Source organism: Mesocricetus auratus, unplaced genomic scaffold, assembly GCF_017639785.1.
Source record: "Mesocricetus auratus isolate SY011 unplaced genomic scaffold, BCM_Maur_2.0 Super-Scaffold_100691, whole genome shotgun sequence".
Lineage (NCBI taxonomy): Eukaryota > Metazoa > Chordata > Mammalia > Rodentia > Cricetidae > Mesocricetus > Mesocricetus auratus.
Window position 1 is genome coordinate 48,882,887 of NW_024429267.1, and position 12,039 is coordinate 48,894,925.

Below are 12,039 nucleotides of genomic sequence, written 5' to 3' on the forward strand. Positions count from 1 at the left end.
TTCCCAGAGACTTACAGTGTTACTGACATCTAAGCATCCCTCCCTGATGCTCCATGGAAAACTCTGGAGACAGAGATCAGTGGAAGGCATCAGATTTATTCAAGGGAAGCAGAGAAGACGCCTGCCAAGGATCTCTGTCTTGGGAAGGCTCAGGGATGTGAAGGGCTTTTATGGAACTCCAAGTGGCCGTGGTGAAGCAGTGGGCGGGGACTGTCTATGCTGGGTGGGCTCTTTTTCTCCAGAGCTCTCCTCCCTCTCTCTGCTCCTCTTGTCTTCCCTCCTCCTCTTCTTCCTCACTCTCCCCCTCCCCCATTCCTTATCCTCCTCTTCTTTTGTGTGTTGCATGTGTGCATGTCTGACATATGTATGCATGAGTGGCTGCCATGGCAAGTGCATTGGAACTAGAGGGCAGCCTTGGACACTGGTCCCCACCTTATTGGAGACAGGCTCTTTGGTTGTTTCCTGTGAACCGTATATCCAAAGCCGGCTTCCTGGCTTCCTTCAGGCGTCCCCATAGTCATCCCTTCATTTCCACCTCCCGTCTTGTCCTAGGAGTACTTGGGTTACAGACATGCTATACCATGCCTGGGTTTTACATGGGTCCTAGGGGATTCAAACTCAGGTGTCTCAGCAAGTGACTTAGACACTGAACCATCTCCCCAGCCCTTTTCTTCTGAAGCCCATTGACCTATGACCTCTGCCTCTGTTGGTACAGCTGTGTTTTCCTTTCACAAAACTTACTCATTTTCTACAATTCATGTGAATGCTTCAGGACTTACAATCTCCCATGAAACGATGGATCACAGAAAGATTAAGAATGCAGGCAAAAGTCACAGTTTCTGCCTACTCTGTTATGGTAGCCCCGCAGCAGTAAATACAACTGACATTTTTGCCATTTCAACGGTCACAGCTGCCTGCTGATGCCACTGAAAGGGAGATGGCTGAAGAAAATCGCCCTTTCCCAGGTGAGGGATTTAATTAAGCATCCTGGATGAAAGTCATTGTAGAAAAATCTTCTAAGCCCCAGCAGACTTTATCTAACCCCATAACCTAAGAAACAGCACATCGGTACCAAATGCAAAGGCTTTGCTGATGGTTTGATAGGGGCTATAAGCAGGGGATAGAGCGGGAGGCTGGGGAGGTGCCTTTCCTAAGGATAACAGAGGAGGATGCTTGCATTAAATTCCAGTATCAGAGACCAGCTAGAGGTGGACTCTTTAAAGTGTTCAGAAGTGGACAGTCCCAGAGCACCCACCCTGTGTTAACTAAACTATCGGCCAGAAAAAGGCACACACTGGAGCAGCAGGTACACTTTATGTGGAATGGCAGGTATACCCCTGACGGTGTGGTGAGGGTTCTGTCTTCCCCAAAAAGAGATCCTGACCAGGACCGATAAAGTGCTTGGTAAGTGAAGAATGCTTTATTCTTTGCTTTTTAAAAACATTCACGTCCTCACCCAACACATATCCACAGAGGGTAGATCCTGGAAGAGTTACTTCACTAGACTATTGCAAAATAAAACCCTTGCTTAGCACTTATATATATCCCCATGCAAAAGATGAGTTGCAAGCAAGTAAACAGAGAACAAACCATCTAACAACAATGTAAATGATCACACATAGTCTTAAAGTCTACGATGGGAATAAACAGGATATAACGGTGAGGCATAGGAGTTGATTCCTACGGAGGTTAGTAACACTACCTGTTCTTCTGGCACACATAGCTAATGTTGGTATCTCTTTCACTCACAGTGAAGACAACAGCTTTCTACATGTGACCTCAAAGTTGGTGGGATCTTCTCTGTTCACACCCTTTTCACACCACCACGCAATGAGAGCACCCTTTCCCATGGACCCTGAGCTCTGACTTTCTTTTTCAACACTGGGAGCCAGGAGGTAGGTCCGGATGGACATGCAATGTTAGGGGGTTAGTAGTGATCGAGGACAGATGAGGGCACCTTTAGAGTTCATCCTATAGGAGCACACTATGTATTAAGGGAGTCTGCATATTCACAGGGCAAGCAGCCCAGAAACACATCAATGGTTTATTTGATCTGACTTAACCTTTAATCTCAATGCAATCTAAATAGCCATGTGGAAGGAAGTGAGACCCACCCATCTGGTGCATTCAGAAGCTCCTACCAATTGGAGAGGAGATGATAAAAAGAAAAACACCCAAGTCACCCTTTTCTAGACAAGACTGACCACCTGACTTGAGGAGCAAGACTAAACTCTGGGATGATGGCTTCTGTGTCCACTCCCTGTGTCTGGCTAAAGATGAAATGGAAGACAAAAAGACATCCCATACCAATCCACTTTCTTTACCTGCTCTCCGGGTAAAGCGTGATTTAAAGATTTTGTGTCCCTACTTATTGGCTGATTCTCAGTGACAGGCGGCATAAGCTGCTTTAGTATTCCAGTTACAGGAAGACCACACTGTGGTATAGTCTGTTTTATTTAAAAATAAAAACGTGTTGGCCCAGTTTTGAGGTTCGGGCTAGCATTTGCCCAGTTCTCTTTATTAATAATAGTGCCTGGCTAACTCCCTACTCCAGCTACTTCCCTTCTGTGGGCTCTAATACCCAGCTTACTATATTACAGCTCTGATCTCTCACCCCCAGGGCAGTATCAGACAATGATAGGCAGTCTCTAAGCTCTGGAGCCTGACAAATTACAGGGAGCCCCAGGAAACCCCAAAACTTGGGGCATGTGAGCTAGCCGTGGTCTTGATTCCTGAGTATGGTCCTCCCTTGGTTTCCTTTGTTCACAGTTGTCCATTTTCGTTTCAAACCTCAACTCCGCTCTCTTCCTCCATGATGCTCATTGTGCTGCGTTCTGCCGTCAGGGAACTAAAACACTGCACCACACTGACGGGGGATGTCCTTCTGTATAAATGGTTCTCTTATTGGTTGGTGAGTAAAACACCGCTTGACCAACAGAGGCAGAAAGATAGGCCGGGCAAGGAGACAAGGAGAACGCTGGGGAGAGGGGCAGATAGGTGCTGCAAGGAAATGCCACGTAGAGACAGGGAGGATAGGATGTGCCAGGCATTCCCTGGTAAGACAAGGCCACATAGAAATACATAGATTAGCAGTTATTGGTTAATGATTAAGATAGAGCTAGCCAATAAGAAGCCCTAGGTAATGGCCAACAGTTTTATACCTAAAGTAGCATCCATGTGTTTATTTGGGGCCTAAACAGTGGTGGGATAAGAAATTCCAGTAACAAAATGGCGCCAACACTCGGGGAGAGATTTTTTACATAAAACCTGACAAGATCTTTTAAAGGGATTCTAAACAAAAGGATAGCCAACAACACCATACTACTCTACAGAGAGCCTTGCCACTAGTCTGGGGACAATGGAAGTCTAATGCTTGGAGTCTCCCTGAGGATGACCCCTGTTGACCAAAGTATATTGTGTGTAGAGCTATAGATGATGCTATCTGAGTATGGCTGGCTATGTGGAACCTTCTAGAAGCTATTATTGAAGATAGCTTAATGCTTCATGGATTAAAGTTCTTAGAGGTAGGTGGATTGATCTAAGGCCCCACTGTCAATCTCTCCCCATGGCTTGTATGGAGCAAAGGTTCTTTGTAGTGCAGACATTCTCATTTCCTAGTGATGCCACTGTTTGTGAGAATGGCCCCTCTATTGTTGGGACAGGAGGAGGACTAGGGCCATCTTTGCCTTCTATTTGGAAGTCAGAAAAATGATCTTCACTCCTCCAGGCCATCAAGCTCCTGTTTTCTGAGTGCTTATGGCCTTCAGGTCTTGACTGTGCACCAGAAGCACAGAGATAGCAAATTTCTCCAAGCCTCCCTTAACTTGAGGGTGAGCGTAACATGACAACTTCTGATGGCGCCTCTATTTTCCTGTCAGACAAGTGAGATAAGGAGAAGAAGGGGCTTAGAGAAGCCTCCTCAGAACTTAGAATCCCACATGAAAAGTGTGGGCCATTGAAGGAGTAGGGAGAGAGACACTGGTTTTTATTTTTAAACACTAAGTTGCATTAATACTTAACATAAGCTATTTATCCAAGTCCATAGTAAGTGCTGGTTATCTTTGCTGTTAATCCACAGTCACTACCTTCAGGATGTCGATTATTTTGAAGGCAGATGTCTATAAACTAGGAGTTGACAGTGAATGTCTTCCATGAATAGAAGCAAGTGCCAGGGGATAGACCCAGGGTGGAACTGGATCCAGGCAAAAATCCCAGGCACCTATGCCTCTGACACTGAGCTAGCACGATGCTATACTTTAAATTTACATGTTATGCATAATAAACATATTATGAGTCCTTGGCAGTATGAAATTTTTAATTCTGTCCCAAGCCCCTACCCCTCTCTCTGTCAGATGTGGTCTTTCTTTCTTTTTTTTTGTGGTTTTTACGAGACAGGGTTTCTCTGTATTGTTTTGGAGGCTGTCGGTCCAGCCCAGCCTCAAACTCACAGAGATCCGCCTGCCTCTGCCTCCTGAGTGCTGGGATTAAAGGCGTGCGCCACCACCGCCCAGCCAGATGTGGTCTTTCTATGTTTCCCAGACTGGCCTTGAACTTGCAATCTCTTGCCGTAGCCTCAGGTGCAGCTGGGGTTGCAGAGGCAACGACACTGCATACTGCTACATTGCCCTCATTAGTTTTGGTCAGGGACAACTGGTAATGAAATGTTTGCTTCCTTAAGTAGCCTTGGACCCTGGCCTTGGGAACGATCCTGAACTTAGGGAGGTTTCTGCCTCTCTACATGGAGACCCAGTCTCCTTGCCCTCGATCCCTTCTGACCACAAAGCAATATTAAAGCTGGGCTCAGTAATCAACTGTCCAGGTGCCTCATTACTGTGGCATTTTTGTTGGGCTGAAAACAGAAGATATCCTGGAGGGAGCACAATGCCCACTGCAGGACGTGGGCAAGGCCAGGCACATTTGTGTGCAAGTCAACAGGGGCAGAGAGATTTCACTACTTACATCAGGGTTTGGTTCCAAGGCTAACTGCAGGATATCAAGCTGCCTCTAATACTGCTCATAGCTTATCAAAATGCATAAGAGTTGTCCATATCAGTTTTAATATTCTATATCCTAACCTATTCATTAGACAAAGAGAAGTCCATATCAAGATTCCATCAACACCACCACTCAACCAAAACAGATGTCCTCAAAAGACCCAGCCAATGGGAAAAGAAAAGGGAACCATCCAAATTACTCTGTTCATTTGAGATTTGCTGTTGATTTTTTCCACCAGACTCATTTCTCAATCTTCATTAATCTGGTCCAGAATTGTTTACAGTCTGGGCACATAAGCAGATCATCAGGAACTCCTGGACTCTGCAGTTTGATTTCCATCTTAAACTCGAGAGCCTTAAGGCTGTTTGCATTTTCATCCAAGTCTGTATTCTAGCAAGAACATTCAGCTCAAGGGCCGTCTGGAAGATCTGGGGGAGATGTTCCTGAACTGTTACAGATCACGCTCTCTAGAACCTAATTGGGAGAGGCGTTTGAGTGGGAGGGAGGCTGCTAAACACATTACTGGCATTTGGGAAGGTCTGGGTTTCTTGACATAGTGCAGCCTCACCACATAATATGCATCAGAGACTTTCCTCAAATAGCCTTAATTGGATTTTGATGTCCTGGCGACTGTGAAGATTATTTTTAAATCAAATTGGTGCATTAGAATTACATTTAGTTTTAATTAAGTTGATGCATTTGCCAAGCGGTAATGTACTTAGAGAGTGGAAATGAGACACCAGGGGAGTCTTCTTCTGTCCATTTGTCTCCAGTGTTCCCCCTTTGCTATTTTACATAGGGTGCATACAGCTGGCAAGGTGACAGGCATTCGAGCAGGCTCAGTGGTGAATGCAGGCCTCTTGCAGGTGGTCAGTGCAGAACCAGGAGACTGGAGCTCTCTCTCTCTCTCTCTCTCTCTCTGTGTGTGTAGGTCAGACGACAACCTTGGGTGTTGTTACTAGGGAACTATTTACCTTTGGTTTTTGAAACAGGGTTTCTCACTGGCATGGAAGTTGCTTAGTCAACTGTCTGTACCTCTTCAGTGCTGGGATTACAAACACATACTACATGCTCCACTCATGTTTTTACATGGGGTTTGGGCATTGAACTCATGTCCTCACGCTTAGGAGACAAACACTCTGCTTGAGTCTGCCTTTGACCAATGGCAGTTATGATTGCTTTCAAATCTGGAATACAGTCAGAATCCAGGTGAGCATGCAACCTCAGATCTCCAGGCAGGATTTGACCTAAGGTAGAGGTCTGTGGTGTCCCGAGGGACCTCCACTTTCATAACCTTCTCTATGTGATTCTTATAGTTTACAACCAATGGTTTTACTCTTGCAAACAGCTTTCTCCTCTAAAATATTGTTGGCTTGGACAACCTCACAGCTTTACTAAAGGAACTCCAAGGAATGCTGGGAATCCGTTTCATAAAAGTTATAGAAATCTTATAACGATGCAATTGTCACTGCCCATAGAAATGCAAGAGAGTTGTTCCTGGCACAGTCGAGTTGGAACACCCCATGAATTCTGGCTGTGCTTGCACTGAGTTGTAATTCCCACCGGCAATCCTCATCGTTACTGTACACATGATGCATTGGGCTCCCTCTGAACTAGGTACCATATCTTACCAGTCCTCTCATATATTAGTGAGTCAAAGAATAATTTGGATATATGCTCATTGCATATTTGTATGAGAATCACAGTCTGATCTTCACTGTAAAATTTCTGTATCCAGGGCAATGTGTCATGCGCTCAGTCTGCAGAACACAGGCTCCTGGACTCAGGGCTCAAATCTAGTCCTAATAGGATTATTGGAGAGTAATGTGCTGGGGATACATTGCTACATTGAGCTCAGTGTCCAACAAGAAATGGATGGGTACATGTGTTCAGGGTAAGGAAGGAAGGCAGGCTTCCAATGTTCTGTAGCACGGATGGTAACTGTGGTCAGCAATAGTTAACTTCGTGACACTTTTTATGTTTAAAAATAGTCACTAGAGATGATTTCCAACATTTCCAACACAGAAATGCTAAATCTTTAGTCCAATTCAATCAATATGCACTATACAATTTACTAAACTACCATATAGCATCTTACAAACACATGAAACTATGTCAATGAAAAATAAAAATTAAGGCTGGGGAGAGAGCTAGTTGGTCAGGGACTGAGCTTGGTTCCCAGAAAACATGTTAAAAAAAAAACAAAGCAGAGCTTAGCGGTGCACACTTATAATCCCCATGCTGGCATGGTGCAAACAAGTGGCTTCTTAGGGCTTGCTAGCCCAGCCTAGTTGGTGAGTTCAGGTCAGAGCGAGGCCTTGTTGCAAGAAATAAAAATAAACACAAAGGCAGGCGGTTCCTGAAAAACGATACTCAGAGCTATTCTCTGCCTTCTACACGTACATGAACATATATGCATGTGTATCCACACACAATCACAACTCTGCACACATAGTATTCACACATGCACATATATCCATATGCACATTTAAAAAATAAAAATGACTAAGATCCTCAGCTTTTTCAGAGAGGACACTGACCAACATCTACATAGGATATAAAGAGCAGGTAGGAGCAAAGTCAGTGTGTTCAGCCTCCCTGGGCTCCAGGCTCAGCCTCAACTTTCTGCCCACATTCTTAATAATGGTGCTCCTCCCCAGTCTTCCAGAAGACAGAACACAAGTGGTGTCACTGGTCAAGAACCAATCCACAGCCGGCATCATGTGCCTCCGTCCCAGAATTTCAAGATTTGCTCTGTAATGGGGTTGGCATTTGGCCCCTGCTTGGTGCTTCTTACTGAATTTCTCTAGCTCTGAAACTTAAGATTTTCCTTTTTATTCTTTACCCCAACTCTTACAAGCAGAGTTCTGAAACCCGAGTGCTGATGCTGCCTCCTTGTAGAGCCTGCCTTGAAGGCCCAAGACTGTTTGGGTGTCCCTCTAGGGTGTGTTATAGCACCCCAACAGTGTCCCCAGGCCAGCACCTTACACTGGATTATAACTTCCATCTGCTCTTCCCATACCTCCCAGCCCTCTGGCCCCTTGAGCTCAGAGGGGACAGCACCTTGAGAGTATACCCTGGCAAAAGCCATATGTAGGTTACAGTCACTTTCAACTCAATGTCAAATTCGAAGTGATGAATTCAGGCCATCCATCTCCAGGGTTCCTGCAAATACTGGGTAACCAGACTCACAATTGTTTGCTCTCATTCAGATCCTAGCTAACCAGGCACACAGTTGTTCTTATTCAGATACTAGTTAACTAGACACGTTGTTGCTTCCATTCAGACATTAGCTAACGATTAGCTCATGGTTGCTTGCTCTCATTCATACTCACCCCCCACAGAACGTCAGAGACTTGACATTTCCAGGAGCCTGGTGATTCACAATTCTAAACCCTTATTTGGTGTTAAAGAGATGTGTTTTTCTCTGGAACTCTCTCTCCATTTAGGTGTTCTGTCATGCACAGTCATTAATTTATATCTTCCTTAGAACGGAATAATATTGAAGAAGCAATTTCTTCTTTGCCTGTCTTGTCTCCTAAGCTTTTCTCATCCAGAACCTGCCATTTCTTTTAGCCACCTGAAGAAAATGGCCATTATCATATAAATCTGTTTGAAGAGAACTAATAAAAATGAAAATGACTTAGATGTGGAAAGCCAAAGTGGATTCTTTAAAATAGACACTACGTGGTCACAGAAATATGAATTTGACCTTTTCACTCTTTCGTTTACTCTGCTTAATACTTTGTGTGTACTTGGTCATTTACATCTCTTGATGATTTATGTATAAGGTATCTCTACTGATTAAAAACAAAAGGTGCTTTGATGTGAATAAGAAGAAATGACTTCAAGCCTTTGTTTTGCAAACTTCTCATGCTCACAGCAGTAGAGATACTGGGACTAGTTGCATTGTGAATGTTGAAGGTAGAGCTTCCCAAGGAAGTTTACAGGGGAGGCAGATATAACTAGACAGTTCAAGAATTGCATGGCTACAAGTTGAGGTAAATTTTCTGAAAGAAATAACCCAGATAGAGTCACCAGGAGAGAATGCCCCACAATCAATAGATGCTGAGGGAGGACCGAGAGGATGAAGACAGTCAAGAGGTAGGCAGGCCGTGTGTGTGTGTGTGTGTGTGTGTGTGTGTGTGTATGTGTGTATGTGTGTATGTGTGTATGCATGTATGTATGTATGTGTATGTGTGTATGTAAGTATGTATGTGTGTATGTATGTGTGTGTCTATGTGTGTGTATCTGTGTGTGAGTGATGGAGGGTAAATAAGATAACACAGACTACGGGAAGGAAAGATTCTCTGTCAAACAGGGCTATGGTCCTTTCATGGAAGGGAGAAAGGACTGGAAATAAAACAGAGGCCAGCAGGGATGAGACTGCACAAGTTCTGAGTCTCCACAAATAATGTTTAACATCCAAAGACAATGGAGGACACCAGGGCTTTGAAGCCAACCTGGTTCTACCAGGCACCTTCTCATGTTCAGGGGTAAAGACTTAGATGGATTGGGTGGCTTCTCCAGACACATGGGGTCATATAAGTGCATGAGTAACTTGCTTGGGACTCACACCTAGGCCAAGTGGTACCACACTGCGCTTGTAAGCATCCGTGAACTTACGCTGTCTGTCTCTGCCTTCCTCACTCTCCCTCTTCCTCCTCTCCTTCATCCCTCTATTCTGAAAATAAAGAATCTACTTTTGGAGCTCTTTGGAGTTGGACACAGCAGCACATGTCTATAATCCCAGCACCAATGGGCCAAGGCAGCAAGATTCCTGGGCTACAGAGTGAGGCAACAATAAAACAGAACAATGCAAACAAAACAGAACAATACAGAACTGAAGTACTTTGGTATTAAAATGGCAAAGTTTCTACCAACCACCTCATCCTAATAGCCCAACTTGAAATGTCCTCATTTTCAATATGAGGGAGCTGAAGTTCATAGTTAGGCTGTGTGCTCTGTTGTTGGATGAGAAGCAGGGTAGGGAACCCTCCCACCTGACTCCTAGGTTTAGGTGCACCTGTGAAAGTGGCACTGTGGCCTCGACCCATTATCTGTGCTCCACCCATGGTGAACAGTAGGAGGTCACAAAGTTGGAATACAGAGACCAGGCAGCATCCTGACAACAATCTAGACACATGCGAGGGGACAGGTATATTGGGTTTTAGACCAGTGAGTAGAGAATGAATATTGAATACATTCTGGACATGAGGCTCAGGAAACCTCTCAGGCTGGAGGCCAGGGGACAGAGGCTACATTCTCTATGGGGACATCACTTTGGAGAGGCAGTGGCATGGGGATGCCCTGATTGCTGGTGTCAGGAGGAAGGTAAGTTAAAACGGAAGGACCACAGAGAGGCCTGCACCACTGGCCTCTGGTAGGCAGCACTTTTCCTGTAACCAGGCAAATCTCTAAGGTATCTACTGAAGTCATGACTTATCTGCTCTTTTGATAGCTAGCTTTGACATCTGGGTCTTTTTTGTCCCCAAATTTACATTCCTTATATGTTATTCCTTTGCTTTCTTTCTCAAGGAAGGTATCCAGAATGCTGCCCAGGGTAGGTATGCAGGCAGATAAGAATGGTATCTTATCAAAATGTTTTTTCCCCTTATGGTTTGAGGAGGAAAAAATAATTCACAAAGTCCCAGCTCATTCAAGGACTTATACCCAATCCTCTCAGGATTGCCTTGAATACGCTAAGTGAGCTCCTGGCTTTTAAAAATGAGAACCTAACAATGCCGCAGTTTAAAGGAAAAACTAAGTAAATAAATAAATAAAAGTAAGTGTGATTTATCACTTCGATCTTGCAGCCTACAAAATACAGGCATTTCCCTCCTGGGAATGAATAGCTCTGCTTGCCTGCAAGCAGATTGTAAATGTTGGAGTCGTGACCAGACATCTTGGCTTTTAATGGCCTGCAACCAACAAAAAATAAACACATAGACTTCCGACAGCCAGCACAAAGTCAGACATTCTTCAATGTCCCTGGTAACATTCAGCATTGCTTTGCAATTGCTGTCAACATTTTGGAGAATTCAGAATACTAGTCTAGCAAAGTCTAGCAAAGCAGTGGAGCCAGCACAATAGGGAGCTCTTTCATCGTAAATTTATTTTTGGTGTGTGTGTTCACGTGTCTGTAGGTACACATGTGTGCGCATGGGTATGTTGTGGAGGCCAGAGGACAATTTTATGTATCGTTCCTGAGGAACTGTCCATTTTGATTTTTGAGGTAGGACCTCTCAGTGGCCTGGAACTTTCTGAGTAGACTAAGCTGGCTGGCCATGGAGTCCCCAAGTCCATCATCCATTTCTGCCTCCCACGCTCTAGGGTTACAAGCTTGTGCCACCACATCTCCTCCTCCTCTTCTTCCTCTAAACGGGTTCTGGGGAATTGAACTCAGGTCCTTACGCTTGCAAGCCAACACTTTCCCAATTGAGTCATCCCCAGTACCCCACTGTAAAGTCTACACACCCAAATGGCAGTCTTGAGGAAGTCAGCATACTGCACTATTGTCATCCTCATTTCCATCAGTGGTCAACTGTGAGCCATCTCCTGAAGGCCCCATCGCAGTCACAAAGCCAGGGAGGCAATGACTCAAGGGTTTGGACTGTCTCTGAGGAAACAGAGACCACCTGAAAATGCCATATCCTCTCCCAGAATTCTAGGACTAATCAGGCAGTGCTTACACCCCAGACAGTGACTCCTTCATCCTGGCAGGTTTACCAAGTGAAGGAGAAAACCCAGAACCATGTGGCAGTGGTGTAAGGTGGAGAACAAAGACATCAGGCTAAACACCTTTGTGCCAAGGCTGATGTAGGCATACACAGAGAAATTGAAAAAGCAAAGCATGCCTTACATGAAGAACCTGTCAAAGGTGCCAGTCTGCCAGGCATGGGTTCCATGGAACCTCCTCCTCAAACTTTGGTTCACTACTTCCTTGTACGTAGTGTTTTTTTGTTTGTTTGTTTGTTTTTGTTTTTGTTTTAGTTTTGCTTCGTTTTTCTGCAACATATTCTCTTATTGTTTGGTGACACAAGC

The 12,039-nt window shown here is 44.6% G+C and overlaps 1 protein-coding gene across 2 annotated transcripts in view; it reads right to left on the minus strand.

Annotated features, from left to right (window-relative positions):
• The window catches only part of Stac (SH3 and cysteine rich domain), a 130,025-nt gene that overhangs the window by 11,745 nt on the left and 106,241 nt on the right, over positions 1–12,039 (minus strand). The window lies entirely within an intron of this gene.